Consider the following 13,279-nt stretch of genomic DNA (forward strand, 5'->3'; position numbering starts at 1 on the left):
CAGGCCCAATTAAATAAGTGTTTGCGTTAATATTTTATTTAAGTGAATCATCTTATAATCAATTTTCACCTTGTTTGCACAAGTTTAGTTATCAAAAAGAATGGAATTATTTTTTAAAGCAAAAGAGTGAAATTAAGATAGGCATACTGAAGACTCTAAGCATTTTATTTTACCAAAGGCAGATTAGAATACAAACATTTGTTTGCTTATTTTAAATACAACCTCTGATTCAAACATTAAGGCAACCACCATATTTTTATAAGAATAACATAAATTACCATACTTTCTATGGTATTTGTTTCCCCACAGTTTGCTGACAGCTAACGAAAAACACCTGAATTTTTGGCAGAGTGAAAGACTCACAACAGCAATGAAGGTCCACAATCTGCTCCCACCGAAGTGAATGGCAAACTCTGAATTTGCACAGAAGTATGATTGGACCTCAGCATTTAAAAAAAAAAAAATGATCTGGAAAAGGGTATCAACAGGCACTTGAGTGATGGAGCTGTATATCACAATTTTTACTTCAGACCAATCCTGTACTGCTTTTAAACTACTCACAAATGAAAACACACAATCAATGCACGCATTTCCTACCATCCTTAATTTACAATATAAACAATAAACATTCCCATAGGACAGTAGAAATCCATATACCCACCCGCATGCCGACTGAACAGTACCCTAGAAAAATAATCAGTTAGGATCAGGGACTGCATAATCTCAAATTCCAGATTCTATTTTCAACTGTGTTAGCTCAGAGGTTGTCACACAAGACTGTGTTCCAGCACTTCTGAAAATTGCTCAGTGCATATCATTATATCTTCCATATTCATGTTAAACATATTTCTAACACGATTTACAATATTCTATTATTTAAAATGCAGTGTGATACACAACATAGCGGTGTAATTTTACGCTCCCTATTAAGCAGTGTGTAAAACACAAGAAATGTGTTTTGCTTTGCATAGGAAACATTTTAAACCACCTGCTTTTGAATAGCATTGGCAGCTTTAATGAGAATTGTTTTTTTATCATGTCTATACACATTGTAGAGAGAATTCAAAGGAACGGCTTGTCTAATAGTCAGACTACCCTGCAGTTTGGGTTATTAAAAAGGAGATTGTAAAAGCTATATAGGACAGCAGGAGATTTGGTTCATGTCTAGTGTTCCTTTAGCTCTGAACAATCTATCTCAGGAGGCAATAAGGAGATAGATGAAGCTTTTCCACAATTTTCTCTCTCCCTTTCTTTCTCTGCTAATTCTAACACCTTCACTGTGAAACTGCATTAACAAACAGCCTTATATCCTTCACTCTCCAGCTTCAAATTCTCAGTGTTTGCTGGAAGCACACCAATTTAGCTGCAGAAAATAATTCCCCAAAGTTAATGTACGTGTTTACATTTCGTTCAATAAACTTGCACACAGACTGGCATCAAGACAATTACCTCTCAGAAGATTGTTGCTTTGTTGCATTTCAAATTTTACAGGTAGTAGGATATCACTTGAGAAAAAGTAAAGACAGAGGACGTAGACACGTGCTGGAGCAGAAGGCACCTAGTACAACTCTGCTCTTCTGTGCCGATGTGCAGTCATGGAATAGTAGGTCATGGGAAGATGGACGCCTATTCCTCAGTCATGTTCCAAACCTCCATATATTTAACCTTTCCCATTACATCTTAAAAACATGTATTTTTTATTTCTGTCACTCTGTGCTCTTTTTAAAACTCTGAGGTCTCTCCACTTGCAAATAGTAGGAACTGAATCTCAGCAGCTCTGCTGAGAAATGGCATGCTCTGGGGAAGGTCTGAGGAGAAACCGAATTCAACATAGATGTGCCCAGTAGTATCTTCATTTCAGGCTGCTGAGTTTTCCACAGCTGAATGTGGAAAATGACCAAGATGCTACTAACAATTCATCTAGCACTATCACCCTCAAAGTCTTAGACCTGTTTTCAAGTCAAAGACAATTTTGTAACACACTTTTGGTACCTAAAGTGGTAAGTTTTAACAACGATGTTGGAAATTCCATGAGTTAATCAGAACAGAGACATATTTCAGACTGCAAGACTGGGGCAACACTTCTTCCTTTAACTTATTCTAAAGTAAAATTATTATTTATGTAAATTCAAAGCAAATCATAGAGCTGGGCTATAGTTTTAAACTTGTCTATAATCTGTTTCTCTGTTTCAGCTGAACATCTCTGCTGTGATTGAAAGTTCTGTTTTGCCTTACACGAAGCAAGTTTTGCTCTAAGACAGAAATGAGACTAAACTGGTAAGACTAAAATGTTTGGCTATCCTGATTAATTAACTCTTGGGCACTAGCTAGCTTTGGCAAATAGATGTATAGGCTATACAGGGCAGTAAATTGTAAAGCACTTGCAGAGTTGGAATCAACAGATTTGCATTGTGTTTGTAACTTGAATTGTAGGCTTGTGTTTTTCCCCACAAGCTTTTCTTTCTCAATGATTAAGTAACAGTTTATTGCTGAGACTCAGAGAGGTCAGACATTCGAGCGTGTTGCTGGCTGCCCTGATGCTACATTATAAACACAAACTCACGCAAATCAGGAGACTGAGATTACTCAAATCTTTGGAGACTTTCATGCCAAAATTTTACATCCAGCACTAGGTGGAAAGGCAAAGCAGGGATGCCAGACTGGAGCATGTCAGTTGCTCAGCATCAATGTTGGACGAAGTTTTCCTTAGTCCTCCAGCAGATGATCTATACAGGACTTTCCTCTGGTATCTGGACTTCAAATGACTGATCAGGAATTGGTGGAGGCAGAAGCAATAAACAGGAGGAGGAATGATCAGGGAGATGGGCAGTAGAATAAACTAAAGAGTAATGATGATCAATTTGGGCCAAGGTATAAAGCTTCAGCATCAGAAAACTGGACCGGAGGAGGAGGAGAAGCATTTTCAGATTTTATTATTGTCTAGATGTGAGGATCACAATTGTTCCCTGTGGTAACGCAAATGAATTCTACTGTAAAAGGTATTTGATAAAGTCTTTCACGGTCTTTGGAACAGTCTATGCTATACAGAGGTTTTTTCTGTCATCCATTATTTTATTATCTTCCCTTCTGAATTTGAATTACTTTATAGCTCCAATGCTGAAATACTTTAGAGCAGCATTTAGTATGCCGGGGAGCGAACAGTCCAAGATAACTTCAGAGCACCTTTGCATTTCCAATGACACTGGGCATCCCACAACAGGTCGCATCTGCTGCTAACTGCGGCAGCCAAGCTCCTCTTTGTTACTTGTGCACAGAGCTTCAAATCTTAAGGGATGTCTTGAACTGCACCACCTGTCAATAGCTCCAACGGATTAATAAAACCTTCGGTGGGACCCAAGGCTTCTGGCCATATGCCAGGCATTCTTATGATATCTTTACAGCACCGGCTGTTTTCTTTTAGCTGAAGATGTACTCCATGATTTGATATTCATGCTTAAAAATTCCTTTCCACTTCCAATTTGCCAGTAAATCCCAATTGCACAAGTATTCACAGAAAGTGATTGTAAGAGTTTTGAACGCCACACAATGCTGCTTCATCTCAAAACACAAATACAGTTTTGCAGAACCAACTACATTTGCATCCGTTTTTCCTTACAACAGTCTCTACTTAGGACTAAGAGCCCAAATATGTTTCATGTCTCTAAAAGGAAATCTGTGTTCTAAAATAGGCCATAATCCCACACAGGAACATGGCCAGCGAAACAGAGCCATTAAAGGGACAACTCCAACCCAGGGTGAACACCAGATCGGTGTGACAGACCAACTGTCAACACGATCGGGCAAATCCTCAAGAGATGCATCATGGAATTTCCTATCTCTTCTCTCCCATTTCAAGTTAGCAAAGGAAGCATTGTATCAAATACGGTACATTTTTTCTCTGTGTACCAGTAAAGATTTAGAAACAGACCCTGCTCTTGGGTACTTCCATTAATGCTTGGTGAAGAGATTTATATGTGGTTAGATCAGAAGATGAACTATTTGTGTTTTAAAAAGCAGGGGTATGCAGTAATAATAGAGGAGACTGCAACCCTGAATTGCACAGACCTTGGAAAGACACAGGTCTGGTTAGCTTCAGAAAGCAGCCACAAATCCAAACCTATTGAAATGCACAGCCTTTGCTGAGATTGCCAACAAAGGTACAAGACGTTATTCTGATGGGGTCACAGGCCCACCCCACATTAGTATGAGATTACAAGTGTTATGCTACACAGGTCCACAAACAACCCAGTAGTAAGGATTTCCAAACGCTTCAAGCTGTGCAAATATATCACTCACAGATCAGAGACTCTGATCCCTCAATGTGATTCTCACATTTGCCTCTATTTAACGTTACATTTTGTACACAAAACCTTCCAACCAAATTAGTAAAAAATATAAGTGTATATATATAAATACATTATTCAACACAGTGAAGCACAAATTAATGAAAAGTTGAATTAAACCGAGTTGATGATATAAGACCCATTTAAATTGTCATGTATTTTTCAGCTTCACTATATTTTTGTTCTTCCCCATTAGCAGGAATATTCACTAATGCTAACTCATTATTAATTAGTATTTTCATGATCAAAAGATCTCTTTAAATAATTTCTGCAACTTAGTTTGCCAAAATAGGAAGGCTTCTGATCATAATTTTCTATTAAGCTGTTTTTGAATCAGACAAATTAAACCTATGAGAAGAAGAGGGTCACTTAAGTCTTATTATCTTCCATTTACTCATATCAATAAATCATTTTCTTAAAATAGTTCTACTTCTTAGCTGAAGTAATTGTTTATATTACCAGAAGCTGGCCACAATTTTTTAATGTGGACTGTAACTGTCTGACATTTTGCACAGTAAGTAGGTAACGAAATGGTGATTTTACCCATAACAGAAAGAGTGGGTAACTCTGTCACTTATGTGTAAAGTTTTAGACAGCTAAGTAATACAGATTTAAATTAAAAATGACAGATGCACTGGCTTGGAATATAATGGGCACTGAAGTGAACCTTTATTCTTTTTAGCAGCTTATGGTTAACTCTTAAATGGACCACATTTATACTCACTTTTGAGCACTACAGCTATTCAGCTAAATGATCAGATGGCTATTGTGTTGATGACAGTAGTGTGCTTCAGGACATGAAGATTTTTTGACCTACTCTAGAAACTGAAGTGAACTCATCCTAGTCATAGGTCACACTGGAGAAAAAAAATATTCCAGATGTTTCCCATCTAAGATCTTCAATACTGAAATCTGTACACTGTATAAAGCCAAGTTAATTTAACTTTCTTTGATTAACACTTTATAAAACATACACACACTTCCCATCTGATCGTTCCAGCAGAGTATACCAGAACTCACACAAAGATCCCTGAAACTAGGTGTGCTTTTTCTGTCTCTTACAGGTGAAAAATTAAGTTCCAAAATTAGTAACAAAGTTCACTATCTGACCTATATTTATGGCCAACCCTTGGTTCACCAAGGTCAATCATATGAGAAACATAAGTTGTTTTTTTTTAACTACCTTTAATACAATTATAATACCAACAATAATGCTATCTTTAATGCAAGTTCATCACCTAAGGCAAGCTTTCACACCAGATTCAGAATAAAGATGCCACTTTTTATTTTCCTATACTGAGGCATTAGGAATTCATGATTAAAAAAGCTAAAATACAGTTAGTACCATTTCTCAACAGATAACTGAAAACAAAGATGCTTGAATGAGCTCAGATTTGTCTATGAATTGCTCATCTATCTGGATGCCATATAATAAAACTTTCAAACCATACAAAATCCTTGTAGAGTTGAATCAATAGCTAGCTCTTCAATATGATGAATTTAAATATATAAAAATAAAAAAAAACTTCCTTGTGGCAGAAAAAAAAAGAGCAAATGTTTATCTTACTCGATCAGATCCTGGTCTCAGCTCCATCAGTGTAATCGAGATCAAATTCCAGCTCATTATAAAAGCCACAGAGGTATAAATATAATTTGTTAATCACAAACCCAACATCTCTAACTCAAGTTCGAAAGTGCTCTTGAATGGTGTTACCATGCTTACAGAACTGTAGAGTGCACACTACATTTAGACTGCAATATTGGCATTATAGGGATCCATCAACTTGAGAATGCATTTCCTGTGATGTAGCATTCTGTACATCTGTGACTTTACTTGCATTTGTTCCAAAGTGAATTTCATGCTTAACTTGTTTTTCTTAATTAAACTTCCTTTAGCAGTTTCTAATATGTGCATTATTAAAACTCATTAGTCCCATTCATGCCTGCCTGTCATTTTTGGCTTCACATTCATGTATTGAAGTGCTCTGTTGTTCTATATAGGAAGCAAATTAAATAATAAATATGAGAACTTGAACGTTTTATGAGTGTCAGTATGAGAAAGTGGCTGCAAGGCCCATAAGGTTTCACACAAAAAAAGCATTACAGCTAAAGCTAACATGCTGACACATCTCTGATCTATAAAGTCTGCAGTAATGGTAGCAGTAAAGTGTTGTGCCATAGACGGGGAATTTTTCTCTCACACAAAATAGAAATAGGATATAGCACAGACTATATTTACTGTTGTAAAAAAATTTCAAATAAAATTTCCCAAAAGCTTAGAATATAACACCATTAAATGTCTGCAAAGATTTACTCTTTCCATCTGACTTCATGTGTAGCTCCTATTATTCAACTCCTTGTCCTGGTTTCATTTTCTACTACCATCTGTGAGAAAGGCGCTTCCTTAAGTTATGGACCTAGTCTCAGGTCTACTGTGGTCACGTCCTGGTCATGTTGACCATGACTCCAGTGACAGAAGTGCTTCCTAACCCAGCAGTGGGGCTGCATGGTGACTATTTCAGGGCTTGAGTTACTGCTCTGAAGAAAGAAAAGCTCCACCCCATGATGCCTGTTTTACACAGGTCTGAAGATGCCAAAACATTCATTATATTTATACAGTAGGGTTTCTCTGAAAGAAATAGTCAATCCCTCCTCATAAATATTTCTAACGCTATGTATCTATATAAAACTACTGGTTTCAAGAACATTTTTTTTGGAACTGGTTGATAGTGTTGGGAAGGGGAGAGTCGAAGAATGATTTGAAGTTCAGGTATCGAAGCAGAAAGCTTCAGAGGAGATGGAATTAAATAAAAGTACAAAATACACCATAACTGTATTCCCCTCATTAAATTCCCAGAACCAGTTCAACAAGTGGGTTAATGGAATCTCTGGGCAGGATGTGATTGAGTAGATTTAGACAATATATTTTTACATTGCCTTTTAAGTTCTCTGCTTGGTTAAGGGATATGAGTCACTTGAAATATAATATTTTAAAGTGTCCTTGATCATTTTTATGCTTTTACAAGCACGTGTTGCTAATTTCAAAGCATTAGATTCTCCTTTATAATGGTGCAGAAGACCTAACCAAGCATCAATGGAAAGTAACAGACTACCCAAAGGCAGCACTAAAACTGATTATGCAGAAAATGTTACAAGAACAAAACAGAAGAATTCCACAAACGGGGGTAAGGGAGCTCCAATTGCTTTTCTTTTAATGGCCTCATCTTTCATTTGCCCATAGCAGTGGAAAAAAACATTTTACACAGAGGTATGCAGGCCAGGACTTTACATGGACTGATCACCAAAAGGATATTTTTGTGCAGTGTCCCATGGTTTCACACAGATGGTGTCACTTTACACCACCAGCTTTTTTTTCCTTTTTTTTTTTTTTTTTTTTACCTGAACAGTGGCATGTAAGAGTAGGTGAGCAGGAAACCTTCAAGATGGTACTAAGTAGCCAACTAGTCACTTTTTATCTTTGGATAATACACGGCACATCATTAACTGGTGATTCATAATTATGAAAACAATGTCTGTTGGAAAACGTGGGGTCTTCAGAAGCAGGCGGAAACGTGCAGCTGAGTCACCAAGAAGTCAACATGATTTCTCCTTGTAATTCTGTAATTCAGTAGTCATTCTGGGGAATGTAATGTCATTATTTGTCATTAAAACTACAGGATGTGTTTCAATGTGCAATACTTGATGAAGTTTCCACATCAGCTTCTTTTTTTTTGGTATCCCCTCTGTCCACTCCCAGTTCCACATAAACTCTTCTGCAACAAGCAGAGGCATCCCCCTCTGATTGCATCCAGCCCTTCCTAAGGCAGAGCTCAGAAACAGGACTACTGTAATGGAAATATGCTTTTATAACAGCATTTATTTGTCAGTCAGGATCTATTTTTTGTCATTATCCATTATACTTACCATGGACGGCTATCTGGGACTAACCAGAAATTATGTTGTTTACAGGATCAGATTGATTACTGCCCATCTTTTATTAGGAGAAATACCCAAAGATTTCTCCTGAATCTCTGGCAAAATATTGTCTTTTCACTATTTGCTTTCAAAGAATGTCTCTCTTTTTGCCCTTCTTTTTCACTATTTAATTTTTAAACAGTTTCTTTTTCATGTGATTAAAAAAACATAATAAATATGACAGCAAACAAATAATTCAAAGCTAGCCAAGGATCTGTAATACAGCTCCACGTCTCTATTAGAAAGGAATGTGTATTTGCTTTTAATAAAGAAAGGCATGCCAATCCATTACAAACTGAGACCATATCTAAGCCTCTGCTTTCTTCTCTTTTCCCCAGACTCCATTTGAACAATTAGAGTGGTTTGTGCTTGTGTGTATGCCAGTGGATATTAAATATGCAAACTGATAAAAAAATAAAACTACCACCATTACCATGTTCAAATCCTCCGTTCATTTGCAAATCAATTTATCTGCCTACAGCTCTGTCCCAGTCTTTAAATAACCCTCCTCAGCAGACTGCTCCACCTCCAGCCAAATAATCCAGAGGAAACCCACTTTGTTAAGGATGTTTAACTATCAACAGCTAGGATATTATCTTCTTACCCTACCATAGAAAAAGGGGTACGATAACCAAAGCAGTAGCAGGGTGACAGCCCTCCTGCTCACTTCTACACAACTCCCTGCCTTAAACAGCCTGAACATCCTCTGATGGCTTCGTTGCTACTTCAGTTAATCACAACACAGAGGTGTTCAGCCAAATCCTGCTTCCCAGTACACTTACTATGATTATCCCGAGCCTCATTTTTCTTCCTGCAGTCTGCATATGATTCACATGAAGGATACAGAATAAATGAGATTTTTCATATGTACCTAAGGACACCCTAATCATTTACTGCAAAGCTGCTTTTGCTACATTGCTGCAGTCTGTAGCTGTAGTCTAAGAAAACTGGTGTCATTTATCAAAAGTAACTAAGAAGTAGCCTTCTTTAACCCCGCATCATGCACAAGGGAAGGGAAATAAATAAATAAAGGAAGGAAGGAAGGGAAGGGAAAAAAAAAAAAAAACACCCAAACAGTATTTCCAAACATGGCTACTTAGCATTTGGCTCCCCATCTGCAAATCCAATTTCAAAGATGCAAAAGTGGGCTGCGTCTTACAGCTGTTGAACCCACACAAGTCTCAGTGCAGTCAATGGGAATCAGTATCTCTGAAAATCAGGGCCCTGAGTAATGGGCTCTATTTTAAAATGTTCTTTTATATCATACAAAGGTCTTTCACTTGTCAGTGCCTGTAATAAAGCGCGTGCAATTTCGTAAGTATCCTTTACTTCAATTAAGCCAGCCCAGAGAAAAAGTAGAGAAGTTCCCAAAGCTCAGAGTGTTGCTCTTTCACCAGTGATAATCTGTAGATGCATCAGAAATGCTCCTACTGTAAAAACAAGCAAACTGGAAAAATAACCTAGGAATTCAGGGAGCCTAAAAAAGTTATTTTGAGCATTATCGCAAATACATGTTTTCAGATATATATTATCTCTGTGAATTTACCAGGGCAGCCTGGTCCTGCTAAGGTTCTGGGTAAATGCAAATATTGCCACAGTGAGAGCCAGTAGTAGAAAAAAATATCTCCTAAAACAATTTCTTGCACTTCTGCTGGGGAAAAAAAAATGCTTCATTTCAAATTCACAGAACATCTAAATGTGCTAAAAACATTCTCTGATATTTATAGCATCTATAAGATATATTTCCATTTTTTACTAGTGGATTTTAATGCCATAGTTGTTAAAGCTAAACCAAGCTGGCCTTCCAGAAAGCAAAAGCAGTGTCAAACTAAAATGATATTCCTTAAAAAGGTCGGCAAATTTGCAGAAGAAAATGGCTTGTCCAGACTGTGGCACCTGCAGCAGCAGGAACGCAACGCTGAGACGAGGCTCTGTTTTGGTTTATTTCAACAATTATTTTAATGCGATTGATCTGGAACCGCACGCATCCTTAGGATGCTCCGAGATAGCATCCTTTCTGCTGATTCCAAGGTAACTCTCTGGCTTTAATTATAAGTCAATTAATATTAAGTAATTTGACTGATTAATTTTAATTAAGCCTGCTGAAAATTGATTTTCCTTCAGCCAGGGGAGACGAGGCCAGCGCGGCGGCGGGGAAGGGGCGGGGGGCTCCAGCGCTCAGCCCCCGAGCGAGGGGACGGCGGCGGCGGGCAGGGCCCCCCCGGAGCCCCGGAGCTCGCCCCTCGCAGGAAAAGTTCGGGGGGGGGGGGGGGGGCGGCTGCTGTGGGGCACGGGCGGCTGCAAATCGCCCTGCCACCACCGCTCCCACCCCCCAAAATATTAAAAATTAAATTTAAAAAGGGGGAAAAAACCCAAGGCACCGGACGTGCACGCACACCCGCACTGCCGAGCGCCCCCGGGCTAAGCACCGCAGCCCTGCCCGGGGGCTCCGCACACCCCCCCCCCCCCCCCCCAGCCCCATCCCGGCTCGGGCTCGCCCCGCAGCCGGCAGCATCAAAGTATTTACCAGTTCACGGCCGCTTTCTGCAATCGCAGCTGAAAACTGTAATTCAGCTTCGCCTCCCCCGGCTCCCTGCGAGCCGCCGGGTGCCGGAGGTTTCCCAGTCGCGCCCCGGCCACTTCGCAACGAGCTGGATTTTTAGGTATTTTTCTCCCCTTTCCTCGGCTCGGGGCTGGAAATCCCCATCCGGATCGGAGCCTCATCCGCGCCGAGCCACCTCCATTTAAATCCGACCATCAGGCGAAGCAAGAGAAACGCTCAGACGCTACTTCTCCCCGGCTGCAAACAGGCAGATAATCCCACTAATCCAACAGCTCGCCCCCGGTCCGAAATTGCCCTCCAGGCGAATCCCATCCGCTTGCTGGCCGCCGGCTGGGCTCCGAGCCGCGCCGGTGCCCCGAGGGTGGTGGGTGAGTGTGAGTGTGAGTGCGATGGGAATGGGGTGTGAGTGTGCGTGCGGAGGGGAGGGGGTGCCGCTGATGGGGAGGGGGGGCAAGCTTTTGGGTTAATCTGTTTTGGCTCCTGGATGGATGCGCGGCTCGCCGAAACCGCCGAGAAACCTGCTTTTTTTTTTTTTTTTTGGCCTTTTTTTTTTTTTTTTTTCCTCCCCGTATTCCACGTTTCCACTCCGAATTGCTGCTGGATGAAAAATGGTACAAAGATACCCCCAGCGGCGGCGCGGCGAACAGCGCGGGCAGCCCCGGCCCCCGCGCTCCGCACCGCTCCGCACCGCCCCGCACCGCCCCGGCTCCCCCCGGGGTCGGAGCGGCCGGAGCGCAGCAGCCTGGGCTCGGTGTGGGGGGGAGCTCGATGCGGGGGGCTCCCCGCAGCCTCACGCTGCTGCTGCTGGCATGGGGGTGCCCCCGCAGCCGTGCCCCCCCAGCCCCCCCCCGGGCGCTGCGCCCCCGCGGTGCAGCGCGCAGCGAGTTGCGCCCCGCGCAACGCCGGGGGCAGGCGGCCGGCAGCAGCGGTTGCTCCCGCTCCGGCTGCCACCGCACACAAACCACGCGAGTTCTGGGCTTTCGCACGCTGTTTCTCGGTTTTCTGTATTTTTGAAGCGCTTCTCGACGCTTAATTTTTATTTTTGAATTGAGGGAAGCAGCCCTGATCCTGGCCCGCGTGTCTTCTAGGATCGCGGCACGGAGGGAAAGTTGGCAAGGCAGAGTATGTGGGAGAAAGGAAGGCCAGATCAGAAGGGAAAGGAAAATAGTCCTTTGAATTCTGAAAGGTCTATTCATTTTTTAAGAACAGACACAACCACAAACTAAAAGATTATAAGCATCCTGAGTTAAGCCTCTTGGAGAGAGCTCATTAGCATCTCCTGTTATTTGCAGAGAGACTCCCCTTCACATTGTGCTAAAAACCTGTATTTTGTTGTGTTGACATCCACCTCGCTTTAAAATATTGATGCTAATCAAGCACAGCACACCCACTCCTGTATCCAAGCCCCAGGCGAGGCCTGAGGGTGCCCAAAAACTTTCTGGGCTTTCACACCCCTCACCTGAGAGCACATCCCGGAGGGGCGCAGGCCAGTCCCAGCCACGCCGGGCTATTTACGTCTCCGGGTCCCACTGAGGATCTATATCTAAATGTCCATGGCAGGAATGACAGCACACGGCAGCAGTTCATCCTGTGACATTTCTGTGTACTGGAATAATTCTGTCCTGGGCACATTTTTCACCTGGTAAGTATCAATAATTGTAATAGTCCATGATTAATTGTCAAAGTCCAGCATCCTTCGGTGCTCTGAAATTTAACTCTCTTGACTGCAGCTGAAAGCAAATGGCTTTCAGATAAAGGGGGGAAAGGCATAGTCTTTGCTGACAGAGCAATCCTATGCACATTGTTATGCTATTCTCAAGGGAACACTAAGGGAAAAAAAGGTTTCAAAACCAGAAAGAAAATGTGCATATGAATATCAGTCACTTGCCACCAGCTACAGACGGTGGCTACAACCTAAAACTATCACCAACAAGGGCAATACCAGGTGAGGTATTCTGCCATTCTTCATCTGCATAAGAGCCTGGAGTAAATCTATCTTCAGGGTGGAGCTTTTTGCACTGAAATGTAAGAAATAATGAGGACACAAAACGCATACACCCTTGTTTTCATTTGATGAGCCAGTGGAATCCAGCTGTCCAGTTCTCCTCTCGCTCCTTCAGGGCAGACCTATGAAGCCTCCCTAGGTTCCCCAAGCCATCGTGTGAACACCCCATCAGAGTGCTCCAAGAATCATATAAGGTTATTGCCCCCTACTAACGACGTGGAAAACTCCACCCATTTGTCCCTCTACCATAGCTTCTGGGGGGGACATAACTCCCATCCAATTTGCTACAACCCCACCTTTAGTAGTCAAGTCTCCCCCGACCCTAACCCATCTTAACTCGTGCAGAAGTGACACCAAGTTGTTGCTCAGCGGGTTAAGGTTTCCTTCAATTCC

At 41.4% G+C, this 13,279-nt stretch overlaps 1 protein-coding gene across 9 annotated transcripts in view; it reads right to left on the reverse strand.

Annotated features, from left to right (window-relative positions):
* Positions 1-13,279, reverse strand: part of NLGN1 (neuroligin 1) — a 423,158-nt gene that overhangs the window by 294,682 nt on the left and 115,197 nt on the right. For 3 of the 9 annotated variants that reach the window (XM_048059542.2, XM_048059540.2, XM_048059533.2), the window contains exon 1: positions 10,846-11,413. The exons of 2 other annotated variants lie outside the window; for them this stretch is intronic. The gene's annotated coding sequence lies outside the window, so the exon portion shown is untranslated. Of the gene's footprint in view, positions 1-10,845; positions 11,415-13,279 lie in introns of those variants that run through there. 4 more of the 9 variants (XM_048059538.2, XM_048059539.2, XM_048059537.2 and 1 more) reach the window with 3 other exon arrangements.

Source organism: Anser cygnoides, chromosome 9, assembly GCF_040182565.1.
Source record: "Anser cygnoides isolate HZ-2024a breed goose chromosome 9, Taihu_goose_T2T_genome, whole genome shotgun sequence".
Lineage (NCBI taxonomy): Eukaryota > Metazoa > Chordata > Aves > Anseriformes > Anatidae > Anser > Anser cygnoides.